The sequence below is a fragment of the Salmo salar genome, chromosome 04 (assembly GCF_965601325.2).
Source record: "Salmo salar chromosome 04, fSalSal1, whole genome shotgun sequence".
NCBI classification, from domain to species: Eukaryota; Metazoa; Chordata; class Actinopteri; order Salmoniformes; family Salmonidae; genus Salmo; species Salmo salar.
In genome coordinates this window covers 48,149,407-48,165,482 of record NC_138294.1, presented here as the reverse complement: position 1 = coordinate 48,165,482, position 16,076 = coordinate 48,149,407, and the positions used below count along the sequence as shown (strand labels likewise).

The 16,076-nt window shown below is 44.0% G+C and overlaps 1 protein-coding gene across 2 annotated transcripts in view; it reads left to right on the top strand.

The window, feature by feature from the left end:
- Nucleotides 1–248: 248 nt before the first annotated feature.
- The window catches only part of flrt1a (fibronectin leucine rich transmembrane protein 1a), a 34,421-nt gene continuing 18,593 nt past the window's right edge, over nt 249–16,076 (top strand). For both annotated transcript variants that reach the window (XR_014392152.1, XM_014196399.3), the window contains exon 1: nt 249–1,245. The gene's annotated coding sequence lies outside the window, so the exon portion shown is untranslated. The remainder of the gene's footprint in view (nt 1,246–16,076) is intronic.

Genomic DNA, 16,076 nt, shown 5'->3' with positions numbered 1-16,076 from the left:
ACAGAGTCTTCGGTGTTCTGAGGTCCAACCCAATCAGGGGACTGCAAGATATGTCCAACCTCTCTATTAACCTCGAAAACACCCTTTTCAAGCTCTGACTGACCGCCATGGTGGTGAATCTATCATCCACATTCATCATCCACAAGGGACCTGTCCTGTTCCAATGCTCTCAAACTGCACCCTTCCTTTTTTCCCTTCCTCTCTAGATATGTGAAAGCTAGTTTACAATGTGAAGCTTGTGTTTTATCATCAAAGAAAAATAAGGCATTGTTGTGGTTAGAATTAGAAGATATTATGGTGTGCATGTTTTCAGCTTTTTGTTTTTGATTTTTTTTGTCATTTCCTTCTGAAAATAGCAGACGCAAACTTTACTCAAGTACAAACGAGTGTGGGCCAGAGGTTGGTGCTACCTTGCGCTTTATTCATCTGCGTCTATGTGAAAAACAACTAGAGACATGGATATGATTCACAACATTGTGCATGTCTTTTCGTGTGTGTGTGTACGATAGAGAGAGGTCACATCTGTTTTCAGGCACAGAACATGGGCTTTGTCAACAGCACTCTTCACTCTCCCTCGAAGGCATGCTGAGAAGTCACCTCTCTCGGTTGAGTTCCCTCTCTCCTCGCGACAGCAGAGCCGCTTTTGCTTTCCTTCAGCACCACTTTCCATCCTATTCTCCCTCTCTCCCCTACATCCCCGAAACGCTTACCAGCGAGCGTCAGCGCAGAGAGATGACGAGCAATTTGGGGAAATAAATCACGTTTCAGTGCAATTTATTCCTTCGAAAAATAGAGGATGATGAGAACATAGAAGAAAACAACATAGGCAGTAAAGAAGGAAAAGGAGGAAACACAAATTATTATAACACAACGCACAAGTTCGTCAGCGGTCCAGCTGTCGGCATATTTCATTTATTTCGGGTTAATTGCACGTTTACTGTAGACTAGCTATGTCGCAGCGGGAGGATATTGAAAAAGGCAGAGGGGGGTAGGCTGCTGAGAGAGAGGGAGATAGCCTTGGCAGCACATTATTATAATGATGCTGAGTGAGTGACTGATCCACGCATTCAAATTGCGCTGGCGACTTTAATTTGGAACTACAATTCAGCAAGGGCAATATTTTATTTTCGTCTGCTTCTGGAAGGCATCGGGAGGAACCTGCAAATTTCCCGAACAATGCTCCAAGTGGCGCCTTTTATCAGGCTCGGAAGAAAGAAAGCGGAGCAAAGGACGACTGCTATAGAGGTAAGGTGAATGTTGATCGTTTTGCCAGGGGAGGATTGTCAGTAGCCTAGCTTGGTACTTCATTATGGATTAGTTTGGGTGAGGCTTGCGTGCAGATAGTCTAACAAGTCAAAACTACAGTGTTGTCTAAAGTAGGCCTACTAAACGCACAAAACTTGTTTGGAAGGTAAACATCCACCAAAAAATCATGTGGAAGGTAAAACAATCGATAAGGTTGTAAATGTGGTTAGCTTCTCGGTTTTGCATCCCCCCAAAATCAAGCGATTCTTTCATATGAATAGCATACTAAAGGTATATAGCCTACCAGAGGACCAATTGATGGATGCACTTTCAATAGCAAATTAATGCACAGTTGAATTACCTATAAAACGTTGGAGTTAGGCTACATTTCGTGCATTTAGCCTATTGAGGTGCTGATGGCAGAGCTAACAGGTTGGGAGAGTGGTTACTTCCCGTGTAGGTTACCTGTGCGTGACAAATTCTGCTTGTGTGTTTGTGTTTGCGTGCTTGTGCCAGTGTGCGTGTCGCTATAAATGCAGAACATTAGCAGATAAGACAGCCAACCAGGGTGCTATAGCCTATGGATAAAATGGATTTGGTTGTGGCACTAATTTTCAGTGATACTGCTGTATTCTCTTTTTCTGGCATTCTCCCCTCTATGACAGGTGTGATATCAGGCCCTTTGGGTAGGCTATACTAGGGTGCCAGTAAAGGTTGAAAGGCTCAATGAAGTGGGTCTGCCCACATAGTACATTTAGAATATCCCACTTACACATGTTCTGGCCAGCAAAAACCCAAATATACCTATAACATTTACCTGACTAAACCAACTAACTAAAATATCAATGTATAAATTATGACAAATACCAATAAGCTCTTGGCAGCTAGGCCTATCCCATGGATTCCCTAGGCTCACTTGTGGTTTAAAGATTACCGTCTCTATATATTTCAGCCTCACACAATATCTCATCTGCTCAGTCAGTCCCACCCCTTAATCAGACATTTGTGCTATTTCCTCGACTTGGCAAATCACATCGGGGAGATTGACTGACACTGACTCCACCGGTTTAGCTTTAGAAAACAGGGATACAGCCCAACGAGGAACTCATTCTTTGTGAGATTGCTTTTCCTTGACATTTTTACGTCGCATGTGGCGCGAGCTTAGGCGCTTCTTAGGTTTTCCATCACAACAGAGCAGCTCTAAATGCCTGTAGATGTATTAGAGTTGCAGTGTAATGATTTATCTATCCTTTTAGAGGCTGAGTTCCCCCCTGAGCCCCCTCTCTCTACTGGACCCATCAGCCTACCCTCTCCATTTCGCTCTTTCTAATTTGCTCTACCTCCTTTCGTCTCTCCTCTCTCTCTTTACCTCTTGTCTTTTTCTCTGTCGATGGGTACATGCATCATTTATGGCTGTTGGAGGATGGTCTTAAAGTCAGAGAAAAATTCCCCAGGTATTGACAATGACTTAAGACAGAAGTATAGCGCCTCATCCATTGAGGGGCAGAACAGCAGGTACCATTATGAGTGATCAATCACACTCTTTTCTTCCTTCCTTACCTAAATGGAGTATACAAGGATCTGGTTGGAGGCACGCAGGAACGAATGAATCATTTGGGAATGGGTCTTGATTTCTTCATGCAAATATATACCTTGCTGTACTCTCTGACTCAGAATATGCACGGAACAAAAATATAAACGCAACTGTGTTGGTCCCATGTATCATGAGCTGAGATAAAAGATCCAAGACATACGCACAAAAAGCTTATTTCTCTCAAATGTTCACCTTGTGCCACTGTAAAATGTGCAGTTTAGTCACACAACACAACGCCACAGATGTCTCAAGTTTTGAGGGAGCGTGCAATTAGCATGCTGACTGCAGGAATGTCATTCAGAGCGGTTGCCAGAGAATTGAATGTTCATTTATCTACTATAAGCCACCTCCAACATCGTTTGAGAGAATTTGGCAGTATGTCCAACCAGCCTCACAACTGCAGACCACGTGTAACTATGCCAGCCCAGGACCTCCACATCCGTTTTTTTCACTTGCGGGATGATCTGAGACCAGGTGATGAAACTTTGGGTTTGCACAACCAAAGAATTTCGGCACAAACTGTCAGAAACCGTGCTCTTCACGGATTAATCCCAGTTTCAACTGTACCTGGGAGATGGCAAACAGCACGTGAGCTAGCGGTTTGCTGATGTCAGCGTTGTGAACAGAGTGCATCATGGTGGCGGTGGGGTTATGATATGGGCAGGCATAAGCTATGGACCACGAACACAATTTCATTTTATCAATGGCCTATTTTGAATGCACATAGATACTGTGACAAGATCCTGAGGCCCATTGTCGTGTCATTCATCTGCCGCCATCACCTCATGTTTCAGCGTGATAATTCATGGCCCCATGTCGCAAGGATCTGTATACGATTCCTGGAATCTGAAAATGTCCCACTTCTTCCATGGCCTCCATACTCACCAGACATGTCACCCATTAAGCATATTTGGGATGCTCTGGATCGACATGTACGACAGCATGTTCCAGTTCCCACCAATATCCAGCAACTTTGCACAGCCATTGAAGAGGAGTGGGACAACATTCCACAGGTCACAATCAACAACCTGATCAACTCTATGTGAAGGAGATGTGTCGTGCTGCATGAGGGAAATGGTGTTCACACCAGATACTGGCTGATTTTCTGATCCACGCCCCTACCTTATTTTAAAAGGTATCTGTGACCAACAGATGCATATCTGTATTCCCAGTCATGTGAAATCCATAGATTAGGGCCTAATAAATGTTTTTCAATTTGACTGATTTCCTTATGAACTGTAATTTTGATATTGCTGCATGTTGTGTTTTATATTTTTTGTTCAGTGTAAATTCCTCCCATTTTTAACTGGGTTATTATGGCAGAGTTTTCCTGGTGTCATTTGAGGCAAAACCTTTTTTTAAGAATCCTGGGCTTTTCTATTTATACAGAGAACGAAGCCAAATGTATTCTTGGGCAGTTTATCCTTATTACTCAGTGAAGTCATTTGAATATGGCATGGGCACATTAACTGAGAGAGGTTTAACACGTACTTCCTCTGCAAACACAGTGATGAAAATGTGTGCATAATGATAGTATATTGTTATTATCTTTACTGAGGGCCTCTGCAAACATGAACGTACAGTATAATCAGCATATGCATTTACCAGCCACCCTAATTACATTACTACTCAATGTTCAGTATTGTTGTCATTAGCATATGCATTTACCAGTACTATGATATGCTAATTACATTACTACTCAATGTTCAGTATTGTTGTCATTAGCATATGCATTTACCAGTACTATGATATGCTAATTACATTACTACTCAGTGTGGTGGTTAGAGCGATAGGCCAGTAACCGCAAGGTTGCTGGATCGAATCCCCGAGCTGACAAGGTCAAAATCTGTTGTTCTGCCACTGAGCAAGGCAGTTAACCCACTGTTCCCCGGGCGCTGAAGACGTGGATGTTGATTAAGGCAGCGCCCCCCACACCTCTCTGAATCAGAGGGGTTGGGTTAAATGCGGAAGACACATTTCAGTTGAAGGCATTCATTTGTACAACTGACTAGGTACCCCCTTTTCCCTTTCCTTTTCAGTATGGTTAGCATTAGCAATAGGCAGTTGCAACTTTCTGTCAAACCATTCTTTGCCCCCCTTCCCAACCGAAGCATCCGGTTGGCGTTTCCGCTCTCTACCAAGTACTGTATGGTGATGAGATGAAGCACAGTGGCTGGCAGTGGGAGAAGATGGTGAGAGATGGATTTTGGCTGACATTCTGCACATTTTTTTTCATCGATGAAAGATTTGATCTCAATACAGTTTTCTGTTTCCAAAACTAGAATCTGTAACAAATAGGGTGGACTGCGTTTTGTAGACATTAGCCTTTGCCAAAGTTTTTTAAAAGTGCATTGTTTAAGAGTGCAAGGGTGAATTTAGTTATTGCACACGTGCACTTCACAGAGTAGTTGTTCCCTAACGGAAATATTCAAATGAATGCTAGAATGCACCAATAGGATCTCACTAGTTTGTGCTTGGCTCTGCCCACTCTGATTAATTTACTTCCATTGGAAAGGACAGGCTCTAGTGTATCTGCCTCTGAGCAGCCATGTTGCCTATGTCATCAGGAAGGGGAAAAATAAGAGGCAAGAGAGAACGAGAGCCTTAGGGTTTGTGTCCTCACATTGACACCCCTCCCTCGATCCCTCTCTTCTCCTCCATCCTCTTCTCTCACTCAGTGACAGCTGGCAGCCAGTAGGGCACAGTGGACATGCCAGCACAAGTGCAGACATTTGCCAACTCACAGAGACATACATATAGAACATGACTAATTCACACACAGCTCTCTCTCTTTCACTCACTCTCCCTTTTTCTCACACACTCAATGGAGCGTACATATTCATATTACGTAAAGCCCACAGTCAATACGCTGCACCATATTGAGAAACTGGATTACAGTAACAGGATTCAGTGTACTCTAATTGTTGATAAAAATGCAGTCAGTGTATTAAGACCACAATAGCTGAGCTGAGCATCTCCTTCCTCCTAAAGCCCTGACAGAGTGTACATCGCTCTCCTGGTCTAGTCCTTTAGAGCATTGACCCCATTTAATTCAACAATTTACACAAGGAACACGTGCTCCGATCACTTTAGCATGCTACAGGCCATTCTGCACATCATGTAGTGTCTCGGGTCCTTGAAGTCCAACAGCACAGTTCTTTTTAGGTTATTCCACAGCCGTCCTGGTTAATTAGTCCAGGAAAGTCCGACTTTTGAAGAATGCACAATAACTTTTGATTAAGTGTAGGATTAAAAAAAGAACCTGCTGTTGGTTGTTTATTTTTAATTGGTGTGTCACACTTACAGTCACACTTCTTCAAACCTCTGCACTGGTTTTAAGAAGACTTTCGGGGAAATAGTGTTCCCAATGAAAATGAGTGGAGTTTTGTTTTCGGTGGATGACAATTACCAAACCATCATTGCTGCTGCGGAGGTGAGAATATATTTCCATAATTAGCCTAAATACATATCAGTGGTGCATGTTGGCCTGAAATGGTAATTCAGCACTTAAGGCATTTTGACTCTGAAACCCTCAAGTGTTTTGAGACTTGCATACAAATCAGAAGAAATACTGTATAATTGGCATACTATTTTAGATGCTCCCGAGTGAAAACAAAAAGTAAGAAGGCATTTCTTGATATAACACAGCAACAAACAGAACCAGTCAAAAGTTTGGACACACCTACTATTTCAAGGGTTTTTCTTTATTTTTACTATTTTCTACATTGTAGAATAATAGGGAAGACATCAAAACTATGATATAACACATATAGAATCATGTAGTAACAAAAAAGGTATTAAATAAATCAAAAGATATTTAGATTTTAGATTCTTCAAAGTAGCCACCCTTTGCCTTGATGACCGCTTTGTACACTCTTGGCATTCTCTCAACCAGCTTAATCTGGAATGCTTTTCCAACAGTCTTGAAGGAGTTCCCACATATGCTGAGCACTTGTTGGCTGCTTTGTTGGCTGCGCTTCAACTCATCCAAAACCATCTTATTTGGGTTGAGGTCGGGTGATTGTGGATGCCAGGTCATCTGATGCAGCACTCCATCACTCTACTTCTTGGTCAAATAGCCCTTACACAGCATGGAGGTGTGTTTTGGGTCATTGTCCTGTTGAAAAACAAATGATAGTCCCACTAAGCGCAAACCAGATGGGATGGCATATCGCTGCTGAATGCTGTGGTAGCCATGTTGGTTAAGTGTGCCTTGAATTTTAAATAAATCACTGACAGTGTCACCAGCAAAGCACCCCACACCATCACACCTTCTCCTCCATGCTTCACGGTGGGAACCACACATGCGGAGATCATCCGTTCACATACTCTGTGTCTCACAAAGACACAGCGGTTGGAACCAAAAATCTCAAATTTGGACTCATCAGACCAAAGGACAGATTTCCACCGGTCTAATGTCCATTGCTCGTGTTTCTTGGCCCAAGAAAGTCTCTTGTTCTTATTGGTGTCCTTTTGTAGTGGTTTCTTTGCAACAATTCGACCATAAAGGCCTGATTCACGCAATCTCCTCTGAATAGTTGATGTTGGTATGTGTCTGTTACTTGAACTCTGTGAAGCATTTATTTGGGCTGCAATTTCTTAGGCTGGTAACTCTAATGAACTTATCCTCTGCGGCAGAGGTAACTCTGGGTCTACCTTTCCTCTGGTGGTCCTCATGATAGACAGTGTCATCATAGCGCTTGATGTTTTATGCGACTGCATTTCTTGACATTTTCCGGATTGACTGACCTTCATGTCTTAAAGTAATGATGGTCTGGCGTTTCTCTTTGATTAGTTGAGCTGTTCTTGCCATAATATGTCACAATGCAACTGATTGGCTCAAACGCATTAAGAAGGAAAGAAATTCCACAAATTAACTTTTGACAAGGCACACCTGTTAATTGAAATGCATTCCAGGTGACTACCTCATGAAGCTGGTTGAGAGAATGCCAAGAGTGTGCAAAGCTGTCTTCAATGCAAAGGGTGGCTACTTTGAAGAATCTCAAATATATATATTTTTTATTTGTTTAACACTTTCTTGGTTACTACATGATTCTATATGTGTCATTTCATAGTTTTGATGTCTTCACTATTATTCTACGGTGTAGAAAATAGTACAAATCAAGAAAACCTTTGAATGAGTAGGTGTGTCCAAACTTTCGACTGGTACTGTAATACATTCAGAACCAGACCTTTACTAAAAAACCCACACAAAAACCAAGAAGAGAAGCACAATGAGATATTTTATTAAAGATTAGAAATTACACTGAGCAAAAATATAAACACAACATCCAACAATTTCTAATATGTTACTGAGTTACAGTTCATATAAGGAAATCAGTCAATTGAAATACATTCATTAGGTTCTAATCTATGGATTTCACATGACTGGGGCGTGGATCAGAAAACCGGTCAGTATCTGGCATGACCACCATTTGCCTCATGCATTGCGACATATCTCCTTCGCATAGAGTTTATCAGGCTGTTGATTGTCGCCTGTGGAATGGTTTCCCAATACTCTTCAATGGCTGTGAGAAGTTTCTGGATATTGGTGGGAACTGGAACACGCTGTCGTACATGTTGATCCAGAGCATCCTAAACATGCTCAATGGGTGACATGTCTGGTGAGTATGCAGGCCATGGAAGAACTGGGAAATGTTCAGCTTCCAGCAATTGTCTACAGATCCTTGCAACATGGGGCCGTGCATTATCATGCTGAAACATGAAGTGGTGGCGACGGATGAATGGCGCGATGATGGGCCTCAGGATCTCGTCACGGTATTTCTGTGCATTCAAATTGCCATAGATTAAAATGTCATTGTGTTAGTTGTCCATAATTTATGCCTGCCCATACCCTTACCCCACCGCCAACATGGGGCACTCTGTTCACAACATTGACATCAGCAAACTGCTAGCCCACATGACCCCATATGCCCAGTACAGTTGAAACCGGGATTCATCCGTGAAAAGCACACTTCTCCAGCGACCATAGAAGGTGAGAATTTGCCCACTGAAGTCAGTTATGACACCAAACCACAGTCAGGTCAAGACCCTGGTGAGGACGATGAGCACGCAGATGAGCTTCCCTGAGATGGTTTCTGACAGTTTGTGCAGAAATTCTTTGGTTGTGCAGAAATTATTTGGTTGTGCAAACCCACAGTTTCATCAGCTGTCCAGGTGGCTGGTCTCAGATTTATTTTACCTTTATTTAACTAGGCAAGTCAGTTAAGAACAAATTCTTATTTTCAATGATGGCCTAGGAACAGTGGGTTAACTGCCTTGTTCAGGGGCAGAACAACAGATTTGTACCTTGTCAGCTCGGGGATTCAAACTTGCAACCTTTCGGTTACTAGTCCAACACTCTAACCACCAGGCTACGCTGCCGCCCCAGGTGAAGAAGCCAGATGTGGAAGTGCTGGGCTGGCGTGGTTACACGCGGTCCGCGGTTGTGAGGCCGGTTGGACGCACTGCCAAATTCTTTGAAGGCGGCTTATGGTAGAGAAATTAACATTACATTTTTTGGCAACAGCTCTGGTGGACATTCCTACAGTCAGCATGCCAATGTTGTTGTGTGACAAAACTGCACATTTTAGAGTGGCCTTTTATTATCCCCAGCACAATCTGCACCTGTGTAATGATCATGCTGTTTAATCAGCTTCTTGATATGCCACACCTGTCAGGTGGATGGATTATCTTGGCAAAGGAGAAATGCTCACTAACAGGGATGTAAACAAATTTGTGCTCAAACATTTTAAGAAAAAGCTTTTTATGTGTATGGAAAATGTCTGTGATCTTTTATTTCAGATCATAAAATATGGTTACATTTCTTTGATCAAACCTGCAGACAACTCTGTAAAGGTATCGTTAAGGAAAGGTCTCCACAGACTCTTTCTGGTTCTGATAATGATATTTCATCAACACTTCATGGCAAAGTTTTCATATCAAAATTCTGACAGACTGTTGATTTCAAATTCCCAGAGATAGGTTTGAGCCCTCTTCCCCAAATGGGACATGACATTTGGGTTGGTTTGATGTTTGTGAGGGGGCTGAAGGTTTAAAAAATCGTTGATCTGATCACTCTGGGCTTTCTGGAGGGCTGGGTTACAGACCTCTCCACCAGATTATGAAAGTACAGATGCCAGCCATTGCAAACACATGAGATTATGGCTACGCAAATACAGAGCGGCCGCAGACAAGATTATAGTACAAGATTAGGACCATGCATGGTCTCACACACACACTTTCTCTCACACATATAAACACCCCTACACATTTTTACAGTTGTGCCCGGAAACACATCTACGTGAGTTTCCACATATAAAACACACACGTAAACACATGCATTCAATAGCTATGTGTAATCTGGGATTATTACGGGCAGTGCTTGTCCAACACTTCATATTAAAGCCACGCACACAATGCAGTAGCAGATTAGAGGGAGGCAGAAATAGAAAGAAAATGAAGTAGACGAACAGGATCAAGCTGAAGATGAAAACACAGGGACAAGAGCGTGGATTCAGTAATGAATAGAGAGGGAGGAAGACTTGTGAGAGAGAGAGAGCAGGATTTGTCAGGGCTCTGTGAAAGTGTGAGACAGTTTGCATGCCTTCCAGCCATCCTATCAGATGGATTTCTTTGTGACCGCTATTTTAATCATCAACATTAATTAATGACAGGCGAGCTGGCATGTTTGCTCTAAATTGGCTAGCTTGGTTTTCTGATGTTGTGAGTTGCATCATGGATTTCTCCCGTGAGGCTTCCAGTTCCTCTACTCCTTGAGGGAACTACAGGTTTTTGGGTTAAACATATAGATCAAATGCTGTATGTTTACAACTCTGACAGGTCAAAACTTAAAGGATGTGTTCATAAAACAAATGTACTAAGTATTTTTGTTTTCTTTCGAAGGAAATGGTAGATCAATTATTTATTCCCCTGTGCCTGGTTATAAAGTGTCTGGGAAAGAAGCATCCATTAATCCAATCACAAAGTAACATTTTCTGTATTCTCTTAAATCAGGTGAGCAATGTAGCACAATGGTTTCTTGGATTCCATCAGTTCAGAGCCGCCGGGAAAATGTGTTGTGAGACAGAATTTACCCATGTACCTTTTCAATCTGGTGTGGCGCACCACTTTCAAAGCAGCAGCACCAAACTCGTTTACCAGACATATTCATTAGTTCACGTCATAGAAAAACATAGAAAAACGTTTTGCAACGAAAAAGAAAGCAGGCGTTTCTTATTGGGCAAGTTGACATAGTATCTCCCCCAAACTAGCTGTTATTGGCAGAGAGGTTTCCCACTGGGTACAGATGGCAGTTCAAGGTATAGTTTTGATTTACATTTGGTTGACTTGTCAACTAACGTCTTTGGATTTAAGGTAAAAGTTGGGTGAAAAGATGATGAAATTCCCTTACATTGATGACTTTTTTTCAAATGTTATCAGTTTTCCACATTGATTCACACGGCACATGACGTGGAAACAACATTGATTAAACCAGTTTTTGCCCAGTGGGTTGTAACTCTCTTTCTTATTGGTCTATTAACTAATTGGTGGTGGCACCAGGCTGGCCAAAACTCCATCCCACCAAAACAGGCTGAAATTCCAGGCAGTCTTTTCAAACAGCTCTTACACTAAAAGGGCATTATCATAACGTTCACAATTTCACACTATTGTTCCAAACTCATAGTGTGTAAATACTGTATATATAAAACACAGACAAATCACGTTTTTGAGTGCACTGGGCCTTTAAAGGCATTCTTTGCATATTGCTCAGCTCTGCTATAGTAGTTCACAAAACTACAGAGTATATGTTCTCCATTGAAGTTGTCTTTGGCTTTTTAATATATATATATATATATCAGATTCAGAATGAATATTAACAAGGTTTGGGGTAGTTTGAAAGGGCTTGATCCACATTAGACCAGGAGTGTTTCCAATTCACATGACCCGACATGAAAAACCTCAGCCCTATAGTCACAGCACAAATAAAAAGGGAAGCTATCTATACTAATAACATTTTGTCATAGCCTACAAATAGGACCCAGAGTTTTACCTTACCAGGTCACGAGATCAGGAAAAACTCCAGGCCACAGAAAGACACTTCCGAGTTTTGCCACAACACTTTTGAACCTGTGGTGCCACCTCCGTACCGGTTACCCTATATCGCTGGTTATTTCTCTACCATTTTCCAGAGAGACCCGTTCTGAGCCACAGTTTGAGGAACTGACAGGAGACTGAGTGTAGACTAAAGAGATATTCAGAGGTAACTGAGCCCACAGCCAGTCCCAGCTGTTTTATAGCACCCCTGAGATGTCTGTGTGTGGATTACCTCAAATGATGCCCTTCATCTGAACTCTAAAGAAATTAAACCCACACTTGTGTTTTACTAGCCATATGGGGACATTTTCTCTATCAACCGACCAATCAATCAATCCTTCAATTCAACCCCTCAATCAATCATGTCTTAGTGGATGATGTGCGTTAAGCGGCAGACGAGCCGTCACGGGGATCTTAACGTAATGAGATAAGGCAGAGGACCGCACCTAATTGGATTACATTAGCAGGCCGCATTCACAACAACAGAGGAAGGCTTGAATGAAATAAGTCCCATTTAAACACACATACGGTTTGTTGTAAAGATGAGACTGGATCAGGTGCAGGTGGATGGCCTTCCAGAAAGCTGCACCTGGGAGGTGTGTGTGTGTGTGTGTGTGTGTGTGTGTGTGTGTGTGTGTGTGTGTGTGTGTGTGTGTGTGTGTGTGTGTGTGTGTGTGTGTGTGTGTGTGTGTGTGTGTGTGTGTGCGTGTGTGTGCGTGTATGTGTGTGCATGTGTGTGTGCGTGTGTGTGTGTGCGCGTGTGTGTGTGTGTGTGTGTGTCGAGTACAAACAGGCCCATGTGCACACAGACCTGTCTCTCCAGCAGCTTGGACAGGTTCATCCCTCTCTCTCTCCCTCCCTCCCTCCCTCCCTCCCTAGTTGCCTCCTGCCACTGAGAAGTCCTCTCTGTGCTTCAGGCTCTGTCATCTCGTTTGTGAAATGAACTAGGATCATCAGTAGTGCTGGGGTTCAAATAGAGTTTTGTTGAGTCTCCTGGCAGTTTTTTTTCTCTCTCCTCTCTGTCCTTGTATAGCCAGAGTGCAATTTTAACAAGGCTTCGGAATGGAACGGCTAACCACTAATTGTTTCTACCTCAGTCTATTGCGTTTCTATGGTAGTCTGGCTGCTTTCAGGCCGTGAATAGAGTTAATACTCAAATACAAAGGTTCCAGTGTGTAGTCGGGTTCAGGTGACGCATTGGTAAAAACTAACGTGGATCAAAAGAATATCTATGAGAGTGTATTGTACAGGCCTGTCACTGTGCGACTCATCTTGCTGGGAAGGGGGGGGGGGGCGTTGTCTGAGTAACAGACGCCTTTTCACAGTCCTACTGAAATAATACAGAAGCATTGTCAGAGTGCCACCTTGAATTCTTGATATGCAATTTGGCAAAGTGTCTGACAACTAGAAGGCTTCAGTGGAGGACACTCATAGGGAACCATATGGGTGTGGATTTGTTCCAGCATACACGCCGTCTGGAAAGAAAGGAGAGAGGGGAAAAAGGGATTTTTCGAGAAATACTGGCTTGGCAAACATAGGAAGTTGTCTCAAGGCGGAAGTGAAGTTATTGCCCTTTGTGGCGGTGTTATTAAGGGAGTGGGTTTATGACAAGACGCTTTTGAAGGGCTAACGGGAGACAATGGAAGCTGCACTCACTTTCAATTGTAAAATAGGCAATATAGCTAATGGAATATTGCCTTGTGGTCAGTTTGGGAAAGGACCCACAAGATGAAGGTTGACACAGAGAGAGAGTGTGTGTGCGTGCATCTGGACGGGTGTTGAGGTAGAGCGGGGGATTGGTGGAGTGGCCGGCAGAAAGAAAAGCAATTGAGAGAGAAATAGGAAAAGCCAAAGGAACAAGAGGAGAGACAGAGGGAGAGTGACAAATTCGAAATCAAGTGGGAATGTGGAGACTGCGATGGAGAAGAAACAGCATTAGAGATGTTCTGTCAAAGAGAGAGAGGATCAAGACCTCGAGAATTAAATGGGAGCTCTGCCAATGTCCCCCTCTTCTCTCTTTACTGCCGTCTCTTTCCATTTGTCCCTCTCTGCTGTCTCTTTCTATCCCTCATTCTCTTTCTCCATTAGCGCGTGTATGTAGAGTATGGTGGCTCAAGTGGCCCAAAGCCTATGGGATGTGTCAACATGCGAACCCATTAAATCATTAGAGTCTATTTATTATTAACTCAGAAGCACACATAACTGGGGCTGCAACCTTTTAATATTCATGCAGTCTGACTGAACAGAAGTGATACTAACAGGGGGAACTGGGATGAGAGAAACACACACACACACACACTTGCAGAGCGTCCTCCATCGACTCAGCATTCGGAGGTTGGTGGGGTTGATGTGGCTGGTTAGCTCAGACTGGGTGGTTGTTTGTGTCTTTGTTGTCAGAGCTAGCTGCCTGCAGGCTTTCAGAGGTTGGAGGCTAGCACAGTTCATTGGGCTGAGTGGTTAGGACAGGGTGACCCATCATTCAAACTGCGGAGACTTTTTAAATGGAAGTCACAGACCGAGTGCTGCTCACTCAGCTCTCCTCCCTCTCTACCTTGCTGCGCCATCAATCAAAGCCGCCATGTCATTTTTCACACCCTCCCAAATGTGGAATTGACCAAAAACAGAGTCTATATTGATCAAACAACCAGGGAACAGAGGTGGCGACAATGGTTTAGTGGGTGACACCCTGTTGCCCTCCTGAGGGGTTTGAAGATGTCATTTAAAGGTGTCATCCAAATATGAGTCACAGATGAGATTAGCCTGTGTTCTCTGATCGCCCTCTGTCCCTCTCCCTCTCACCACTTTTTCTCTGTGCATCTACCTTGTTCCCCCCTTCCTCCACTTGTGTGTGACTGTGGGACTTCTGCATTAGATAATGGAGGTAGAGAGGAAGCATATAGGTAGAGAGGGGGGGAGCAGAGAGGGGGAGCAGAGAGGGGGGAGCAGAGAGAGGGGGAGCAGAGAGAGGGGGAGCAGAGAGGGGGGAGCAGAGAGGAGGGGGAGAGAGGAGGGAGAGAGAGGTGGAGCAGAGAGGGGGGAGCAGAGAGGAGGGGGAGAGAGGGGGGAGCAGAGAGGAGGGAGAGAGAGGGGAAGCAGAGGGAGGGGGGAGCAAAAAGGGGGAGCAGAAAGGGGGAGCAGAGAGGAGGGAGAGAGAGGGGAAGCAGAGGGAGGGGGGAGCAGAAAGGGGGGAGCAGAGAGGAGGGAGAGAGAGGGAGCAGAGAGGAGGTAGAGAGAGGGGGAGCAGAGAGGAGGTAGAGAGAGGGGGAACAGAGAGGAGGTAGAGAGAGGGGGAGCAGAGGGAGGGGGAGCAGAGAGGAGGGAGAGAGAGGGGGAACAGAGAGGAGAGAGAGAGAGGTGGAGCAGAGAGCAGGTAGAGAGAGGGGGAGCAGAGAGGAGGTAGAGAGAGGGGGAGCAGAGGGAGGGGGAGCAGAGAGGTGGTAGAGAGACGGGGAGCAGAGAGGGGGAGCAGAGAGGAGGATGAGAGAGAGGAGGGAGAGAGAGAGAGAGCAGTGAGGTGTCCAGCACTTAAATTGCCTGTTTATTTCCAGTCATTGCATCAATTACACTGATACAGAGAGCAGGAGAGAGAAAGAGCAGAGAGTGTGTGTGTGTGTGTGAGTGTGTCATGGACATGTTTGTATCTGAGCGTGTTATCCAGAAAGAGCACAAGGAGATAGAGGATAGAGAAGAGGGATGTGGTCTAGATTTGTTTTGTTACTGGGGAGACATGGAGAGGATACTTTACCATGTGCAAGAGGGGGTATAGAGGGATGATGTGGTTAGGTGGTCAGTGATGCACACCGTGTGTGTGTGTGTGTGTGTGTGTGTGTGTGTGTGTGTGTGTGTGTGTGTGTGTGTGTGTGTGTGTGTGTGTGTGTGTGTGTGTGTGAGTGTGTGTGTGTGTGTGTGTGTGTGTGTCGGCAGCAGAATCTTTCCTCTCGGGGGAGAAAGGGGCGTGTCTGTGCCCGTGACAGGCTCCAGTGATTAGTGGAGATCAGCAGACAGAATTGATCAAACTCAGCTGAGGGCACGAACAACTTCTGCCTGCAACTCTGCAATCTGTCTCCCACTACACATCATAAGATAGGGACAAATGGGTATTGTGCACTTTCCAGCCATATGCATTCTTATAGCTTTACAT